The sequence below is a fragment of the Tamandua tetradactyla genome, chromosome X (genome assembly GCF_023851605.1).
Source record: "Tamandua tetradactyla isolate mTamTet1 chromosome X, mTamTet1.pri, whole genome shotgun sequence".
In the NCBI taxonomy this organism is placed as follows: domain Eukaryota; kingdom Metazoa; phylum Chordata; class Mammalia; order Pilosa; family Myrmecophagidae; genus Tamandua; species Tamandua tetradactyla.
In genome coordinates this window covers 23,691,508-23,700,598 of record NC_135353.1, presented here as the reverse complement: position 1 = coordinate 23,700,598, position 9,091 = coordinate 23,691,508, and the positions used below count along the sequence as shown (strand labels likewise).

General features: G+C 42.0%; 1 pseudogene; it reads left to right on the top strand.

Moving 5' to 3' along the window:
* The first annotated feature begins 7,610 nt into the window (after positions 1-7,610).
* Positions 7,611-8,204, top strand: LOC143671034 (NTF2-related export protein 2-like; annotated as a pseudogene).
* Positions 8,205-9,091: the final 887 nt, after the last annotated feature.

Here is a 9,091-nt window from a genome sequence, read left to right as displayed (position 1 = left end):
GCATTCCTCATTCTTATGAACTTACATTTTCTTAGGAAGATATACGGTACAGACACAATCTGCAAACAGCCAATTACAGTTTGAATTTGTGTTAGGGAAGAAGAAGCAGGGCTGTGATGGAGAGTAGAAGAGGACGGGGTGGTTAGCCATGGGGATTCTGAGGAGCTGACTTTGGGTAGAGCTTTGGAGGAGGAGAAAGAACTGGTGACTAGAATATCAAGAGGATGAGTTCCAGGAAGTGGTGAGGATGAGTTCACAGACCACGAGGAGTAAAAAGCCTGGTACAAAAGAGCTACAGACAGAAAGCACTGAACGCATGGAGGAGACTGAAAGGAGAGGCTTTAGGAGAAGATAGCAGCGACCAGGTCAGGCAGAGCCTGTAGTCCAGGTTCAGGAGTTCAGATTCCGTCTCAGGTGTAGAGAAAATGTCATGAAGGGTTTCTCAAGAGACGCTCAGTGTGACACAGCTTTCTTGCTGTCAAAATCATGCTGTCTGCAGCACAGAGAAAATGTGAGATGGAGAAAGAAAGGGAAGCAAGGAGATCCAGAGAGGAACAACTGTACTACCTTGATGAGAGATCATGGAGGTGTGGCCTAGAGGGTTGGAGAGAAACAGTGGGTGCAGGTTGTATACCAGATGTAAAGCTGCCTGTATTTGTTGATGGATGGAAGTGAGAAAAGAATGAAAGGGAAAACACAGGAGAATCTAGTTTCTTGGTCTGAACCAGTGAGTAAATATAAGCACCAGTGGAGTTCAGGAGGCAGCAGCAACAGCTTGCAAAAGCAGGTGGTTCCCAACCACTCTTGACTCTGTGTGCAGTGACCTCACGTCGGTAGCTGACATCAATCATGGTGGGAATATTTTCTCTAAGGCAGTCTGCAAATATTGCAAACCAGAGCTTCTCCAACCTCCCAAACCCCACTCCCATGGACAGCTGGTTGTTTCACCATTACCAGCACAACTTTGAATGTTGGTGAAGGCTATAAATAGAGGATGTTTGAGGACTAGGAGTTTGGGAGTTCAACTTAACTTATGTAACGTGTTGAGCGTTACGTGCCTATTTCAAAACTAATGAGAGGTGCCATGTATGCAGATACATTTGCATTTGGAAGGGATGAGGTAGGGATTGGGAACAAAATCTTAAAAGGTAGAGATTTCTATTTGGGTCAATGGAAGTGATTTTGGAATAGATGGTGGTGATGGTACATTACATTATGAATGTAATTAACAGCACCAAATTACCTATTTGAATGAGGCTTAAAGACGAAATGTTAGATTTTCTATATGGTACTAGAATAAAAATTCAGAAAAAGATCTGTGGAACTGCTCAACACCATGAATCCTCATTTAAACCGGGGACTATAGTCAATAGTACAATTATAAAAATACGTGCTTTCATCAATTGTGACAAATGTGCCACATCAATGCAAGGTATTAGTGATAGAGTGGTTTATGGGAATCCTGTATTTTATGTGTGATTGTTCTGTAAACCTACAGTTTCTCTAAAAAAATTAATTATTTTTAAAAAATTGTGATTGGAGTTCAGGAATAGGGTGTAGTCCGGAGATAGACATTTCAGAGTTGTTGAAAGGCAAAATATATTTGAAGCTTCCAAACTGCATGGGATTGCCTAGGGAAATAATGTGGTAAAGAGAAGAGGGCTCAGGAGTGGGTTGATGGTCCTCCAATATTTATAGGTGGGAAAGAAGAGGAAACACCAAAAAAGGAGGATGAAAGGAGTCACCAGTAAGTGGGGAAGAAATCTAGGAGACTGTGTCTTTGGATCCCCAGAAGGTTTCCATGGAGGAGAGAGTAAGCCACTGTGTCAAACACAGCTGAGAAGTCGACAGCCTAACCTGGAGCAGAAACTGGTGCCCTTGACAAGGACCATTTCAGTGGAGTGCAGGGAGCAGATGCCAGACTGCCTCGGGTTAGATCATTAACGGGCGGTGAGGACAGGCAGAGAACAAGTGCAGACCCGTCTTCTTCTTGAGTGCATCCTCTCCTACTGCCTCAGCAACCTGCGTTTTCCTTCTGTCTCCTGCAGCCACTCCCAATGCTGCACCTCACTGGAGCCTTTCCCTTCTACTTGCAAACAGGCTCAGTCTCTCCAGCTCTCAAAGACACAAGTACCATTTCGCTTTTACTTGGCTGGGCCCTCAAGATGGCATTCTCCTTCTTCCTGTTTCCCGAACAGCAGGACCATTCTCCACCATCTTTTCATAAAGAAGGACTGCTGGGTTCTCCAGGGCATTTTCCCTTGTCTTTGGATTCTGCAACTAATTCTTCATCCTTCATCATTCACTGAGAAATAACCATGAACATATTGCATTAATGAAAAAATGTAGCCATTGGAGAAATTTTCCTATATTCATATGCACAGACAAGCATGTATTTGCATAAGTAACATGCTTTAATCCTGGTCCAAAGATTCACCATCCTCCAACAAGCATTCTGTTCTCAGAAATGCAACCAAACTTTAGTCCAGTCTACGTGAAACAAGGAGAAAAGAGGCAGGAAAGCTGTTGTCCCCAGAATCGAGAGAAGGGAAGCTGTTACCTAATATGCACAAAATTATTAACGAGGTTGAACTTAAATGTTTGGGAATGGATAGAGGTGTTGGGAGCTCGTTATTAGGATTATAAATAATAGTGACATATTGTAGGAAAAGCTGATTGAAAGTGACTGCTTAAAGTCATGTAAATAAGCTCCTGCATGAATTCTTCAAATGTGAAACTAAGAACAGGGTAATAGATGAGGAAAACATAGCTATTGCAAACTAGAGACTATTGTTAACAGTAGTATTTTAATATTCTTTCACCACCACATCAAATTGACTACACCACTACTATATGTTGACAATGTGGGGCGGATAACGGGTATGGGAGGGTTTGGGTTTTATTTTACACTCTTATTTCTGCTCTGGAGTAATGACAATGTTCTACAATTGATCATGGGGATGCATGCACAGGTATGTGATGATGCTGTAGGCCCGTGATTGTATACTTTGGATGGTTGGTGTGGTGTATGAATATATCTGAATAAAACTGGAAACCAAATCTTAAAAGAAAAGTGTTGTGGAAAGACAAATCTGGTCAATTGTGGTTAATCAGAGGGCTTGAAGAATGAATCGATCTCATCAACCAAAATGGTAAAAATACACAGTTAACTCTCTGAAGAAGTACAAATAACACTTACTCAAGCCTTGTTAGTGGAAATAATTCCTGTTTCTCTCCTTTGGTCTTTTGGTGATTTAAACTTATCAGTAACAAATATTAGCACTTTATAGAATGCTACATGTATATGGTGAAGGGCAGGATAGTTTGAAAATTTAAATTCCCCCAGCCCAAACCCAGGTAGATTCAAATACGCCCAGTTTGATGCCGGCCTGAGGAGGTGGGTAATGAGAACCAGTGGGATAGAAGGTTACTTTAAAGCTTTTACCATCTAAGGATAACCCAAGAATAGGCCCCAAATTATTTGAATGAAATCATGATAAACATCATTTCCAAACCATTTGCATTGCCCAAAGTAAAAGGGTGCATAAAACATTTTCACTGAGTATTCACTCTGCCAAGAGCAGTACTAAGCAGTTTACATATATTAACTCCTTTAATATTGCACAGAGCCGTATGGGTTAGTTGAGATTATTATGCCCATCATTTATGTATACTGACACGGAAATATTAAGGAAAACTCCAACGAATTTAGGTTTCAGTTATGGTGGAGTACCTTGAAGAACAAGTTTGTGACAGAAGAGATTGTTGGATGTTCTGTACCTTGGTTCCAATGGTCTTCTCCATGCGTGCAGAGATAGTATTTCCTCCAGCACCACACGGTAGAGATAGAGCATTCAAGAAATAGTCTCCCAGAGGACCCAGGTTTGATTTTCGGTGCCTGCCCATGTAAAAAAATAAATAAATATATAGTCTCCCTACCCCAGGGCTTATGTACAGCACACAAGGAAGAGCTCCACTTTACAGGGATGCAATCAAACATACAAGGAAAAGTATCAGTCTCTGCAGAAACCCAAGGAAGAGTCTCCTACCAGGGTTGAATTCTGACGACAAGTAAATCCCCCTCAATATACCTGAGATAAAGCACCCGAAGGGAGGTCCTTCCCCAGTGCTGAGATCAGTTCCCAGGGGACCTCACCGTAATGCTAAGATGGAACATTCAATAAATAGTTCTGTCCACCCAGGGATGAGATACAAATAAATTTACTGACTTACTTGACTGGTAAGGACGCAATGACTGCCTTTCATATTCAGCTATTTAATCCTTACGTAGATAGCAGAAAGAAACGGTAGTCAAAGACGTCAATTCCCTTGGTGCTTGTCCCCCACCCCAAAAGGAAATCCTTGAACACAAAAGGGATTGGGTGACTGTAACCTGAGTTGTGACACACCCTGTTGCGGAATAGCCAATTCTAGACTACAGGTTAGTGGTTTTTAGTCGGCAACTCTATTTCAAAAGAACAGTACAGGAATCCTCATGCCTCATCAGAGGCCAAGAGGTGATGAGAAACTGCTTCATGATAAACCACAAGGAGAGCTAGGGAGGCAAGTGGAAGATGCCTTATAACAGCTCCTCACAAGCCGCTCTTCCTCTCATGTTCTGGAAGCGGCACAAGACATTGAAGCCTTTGCCTGTTGGCCTAGGTGAAGCTATTTTCCTGCACAATAAACTTGTCAATGCAAAAGTCCAGGAAGTAGTATACCCACGAGTTTTTCCTTCCTAAGAAATCTGCTGAAGAAAGAAATTCGTATAATTTTCCCCATGAATCTTCTGTTTTACAATTAATTTTTGAACACGCTTTTTCCAGAGGCTGTGCAATAAAGACAAACCATTGTTAGTGGGTCAACGATTGACAAGAACAGGGCCTGCTACCTGTTCTTGTCAATCGTTTTATGTGAACACGACCATATACATTCATTTTTGTATTGTCTAAGGCTGCTTTCATCTATAATGAAAGAGTTGGGCATTTGCAACAGAGACGGATTGGCCAAAGCACATAAAATTTTTACTATCTGGTCTTTTATGGACAATGTTTGATGTCCCCTGGTCAAATACTGAATACTTCTTTCACGTACTAAGGCATTTTTTGTAATATGCTTAATAAAGTTTGGGAAATTAAAAGAAAATAAGTACCACCCCAGGACTGAGTTAAGTCACCCAAGGAAGTTTCCCTACAGGGCTGAAATAGAGTACCCAAGGAAAGCAGCCTCTACATAGCAGAGATAAAGTCTCCAAAGAAAATCTTCCTACAGTGTTGAGATAAAAATCTGTGGAAGAGTCCCCAAAGGGCTGAGATTAAACACCCAAAAATAATATCCCTCTAGGACTGATATACAACATTCAAGATGTTCCTGTATTTCATGGATAAGATAGAGAAGCACCCAAGGAAGCAACCCTCACTGCACAGCTGATATATAGCAGACAAGAAAAAGTCCCCCTCCAGGGCTGAGAGAGTGCATCCAAGGAAGAGCTCCCCACAGGGTTGAGATAATGACCCAAGGAATATTTTCCCTTTCTGGGCTGATATATAACACCCAAGAGAGCGATCTCCCTCACAATTGATAGAGCACCCATGGAAGAGGCTGACCCAGTTGAGCTACAGCCCTAAAGGAAGCCTCCTCCCCAATCACGAATGACATGGAGCACCCAAGGAATAGCCCGCCCGCAAGATAAGCGTCCAAGTAAGTGTCCTCCTCAGGGCTGAAATAGGGACCCTAAGGAAATGCATCACCATTGTATTGCTGATATAACATTTCCAAAAAGTCCCTAACCCCACCTCAAGAATGACATAGTACACCCAAGAAAGAGGTCTTCCTCACAGGACTAACATACATATACATAAATATACTGGACTTACATGTAGATATATATATATATTTATTTATTTATATAATACATAGGAACACAAGTGATGCTAATGAGAGTTCTACAGTTTGAAAGGAAAGGACAATAGACAATAGATCATAGCCAAACGAAGGAACACAGATCTCCCAAAAGGGTAACAACATGAATACATATAAAATGTAATACACTGAGAATTCCAGGAAGATGGCAAAAAAGGATAGGCTGAGTCCACCCCTGCTCCAAGGAACAATTAGAGAAGTGACTGAAAAATGACTAGGACCGCAGTTCCAAGGTGGTATTAACCTGAGAGGACTTTGTGCACTATATTGGGAGGTTCTGGATGAAAAATTTGAGGAATTGGGATGCAAAGATGGGGAGAGTGGGCTCAGCCAGGATTCCATCAGGGTCCATACCCAGGAAATTGCCTGCCCCCACAGCTAGCTTGGGATATTAGCCCCTTTAGCGCTGCATCACTGAGCTCCCTTGAGGAACCTGTGAGCCAATAAACTTGCTTTTCCTGCTCTTAAAGACCATCCAGTTAATTCACAGAGTCTACTGCTCCCCTTTCCATATGGAGGCCTAGAGCCCTTAGGAGTATGCAGATGGGGAGGTGGGATGAGGAAGCAAGTCATGCCTTCCACTGTGCCCACATACCCCCACCCCTATGCCCCACACCTTGACCATGAGTTGCACCCTGGGCTCTCACTCCCTGCCCTATGTCTCATGTCTTTGCACTCTGTGCCCCTGTGCACCCTGCCCCATACTCTGTGCCACGCGTAGCCAGCAGGCATTTCCAGGTTGCCTGTGGAGAGAGGCAGCTGACATACCCAGTCCCACAGCCCAAGGTAATTCCAAGTGGGAACCTGGGGGCCACCTGTCCCCTCAGGCTCCCAAGCAGATTCTCTGTTTGGGTGCACACTGCCCTTACCACAGGCCCAGGGTTGGTGGCTTTCAGCACGCACTGGTACCAGCCAATGCGGTTGGAATTACACCTGGTCTCTATACAGTTTAGCCAGCTATGACAGTCAGGGAGAGGGTCTGAGGGGAAGTGGAGGCCCAAGAGTGCCAGCTGCTGGGTAGAACCAGAAAGTGCATTCTGGCAAACTGCCTATCCACCTAGCTTCAAAAAGATCTTCAAGTAAAGTCGCGGCCCCTGAATGAGGTCCAGCCTTTCGTTTAGTGGGGAATTACTCATGAGCCAAATGCAAGAGGAATCCTTCAATGCCAAGTCAAGCAAATGCAAAACCTCAGATTACTGAGGGAAATCAACTTTCAAAATAACCCTATTAGAATAATCAAATGCATCAAAACCAACAGAAAATCACAAAACATATAGATGCAGGCATATATGGCCCAGTCAAGTGACTAAATTAAAACACCAGAGGAGACACAATCTTTAGAGCAGCTAATCAAAGATGTTCATATAAATCTCCTAAATAAATTCAGTGTGTTGGTTAATGGCATAAAGGACATCAAGAAGACACTAGAAGAGCATAAAGAGGAATTTGAGAAAATAAGTAGAAAAATAGCAGAAATCACAGAGATGAAAGGTACTGTAGGTCAAATTAAGAATATTCTAGAGACACACCACAGCAGATTTGAAGAGACAGATGAAAGAACAAGTGAACTAGAGGATAGGATATTTTAATTAAAATGCACAAAAGAACAAATGGCAGAGAGTTCTGAGCATTTGGTGGGTTTCAGGAACTTCCTAAATATTTCATTATACCGCAGTCACGGGAACCGAACACGTGAAGATGTAGTGACACCACCACTGCCAGATCAGATTGCTTCAGGCTCCCTGATGGCCATGTCAGTAGATTTTAAGATGTATGTGGATCAGGCATGTAGAGCTGCTGAGGAATTCATCAATATTTATTATGAGACTGTGGAAAAAAGAAGACAGGCACTAACCAGCCTGTATCTGGACAAGGCCGCTTCAGTATGGAATGGAAATGTTGTTACTGGGCTGGAAGCTTTGGATAATTTTTTTGAAATGTTGCCTTCTTGTGAGTTCCAGGTCAATATGTTAGATTGCCAGCAAGTTCATGAGCAAGCTATTCAGTTCCGGTCTATGGTTTTGTTATGACCACAGGAACTGTGAAGTTTGATGGAAACAAACATTACTTCAACCAGAACTTCCCGCTGACTGCTCAGTCCACTCCTTTTTTTTTTTTTTAACATGGGCAGGCACCGGGAATTGAACCCAGATCCTCTGGCATGGCAGGCAAGCATTCTAGCCTGCTGAGCCACCGTGGTCCACCCTCAGTCCACTCTTAACAACACCATGTGGAAGACTGTAAGTGATTGCTTCCATTTTCAAGATTGGGCTCATAGTTAAGGGGGGCAAAAGTCCATTCTCCTTTGGTCCATTAGTGCCAGCAAGAAAAATTTATGTGAATTAATTCATTTCATCGTAGAAGCACTGTAAACTAGTATGTGCTGAAGCTAAATTTCTTTATTGGTTTTTATTCCTAGAAACACCTTTTCTTGCAGTTGCCAGTTTGGATTGTTGCCTTTAAGATCCTTAATGCTAGTTTTTTTAAGCTGTCATATACATTCCACTACTGAGGTTGCTACAGTAATATTAAACATATGATCACTGAGCTAACATACTCACTGTGAATCCAGCCTACACAGAAATGAAATCCTCTTATAAGAATCCAAAAGTTGGTTCTTTGAGAAAATCAATAAAATCATGGACTCCAAGCTAAGGTGACAATGAAAAAAAGAGAGAGGATGCAAATAAAATGAGAAAAATGAGAGGGGGTTCGTTGCCACAGACCCTGAAGAACTTTTTAAAAAAATCATCAGAGGGTACTATGAACAAGCATATGCCAACTAACTAGACAACTTAGATGAAATGGAAAAATTCCTAGGAACACATGAACAACCTACATTGACTTGAGAAGAAATAGAAGATTTCAACAAACCAATCACAGGTAAAGCGATTCAGTCATTCATAAAAAAATCTCCCTACAAATAAAACACCATGCCAGATGGTTTCACGGGGAAATTTTATCAAATACCCCAAAAAGAACCAACAACAATCCTGCTCAAACTCTTCCAAAAGAATTCAGGAAATAGGAACACTACTTAACTTATTTTATGAAGCTAACATCACTTTAATACCAAAACTGGGTAAAGATGCTACAAGACAGCAAAACTACAGGCCAATCTCCCTAATGGATATAAATGCAAACATTCTCAACAAAATACTAGCAAATC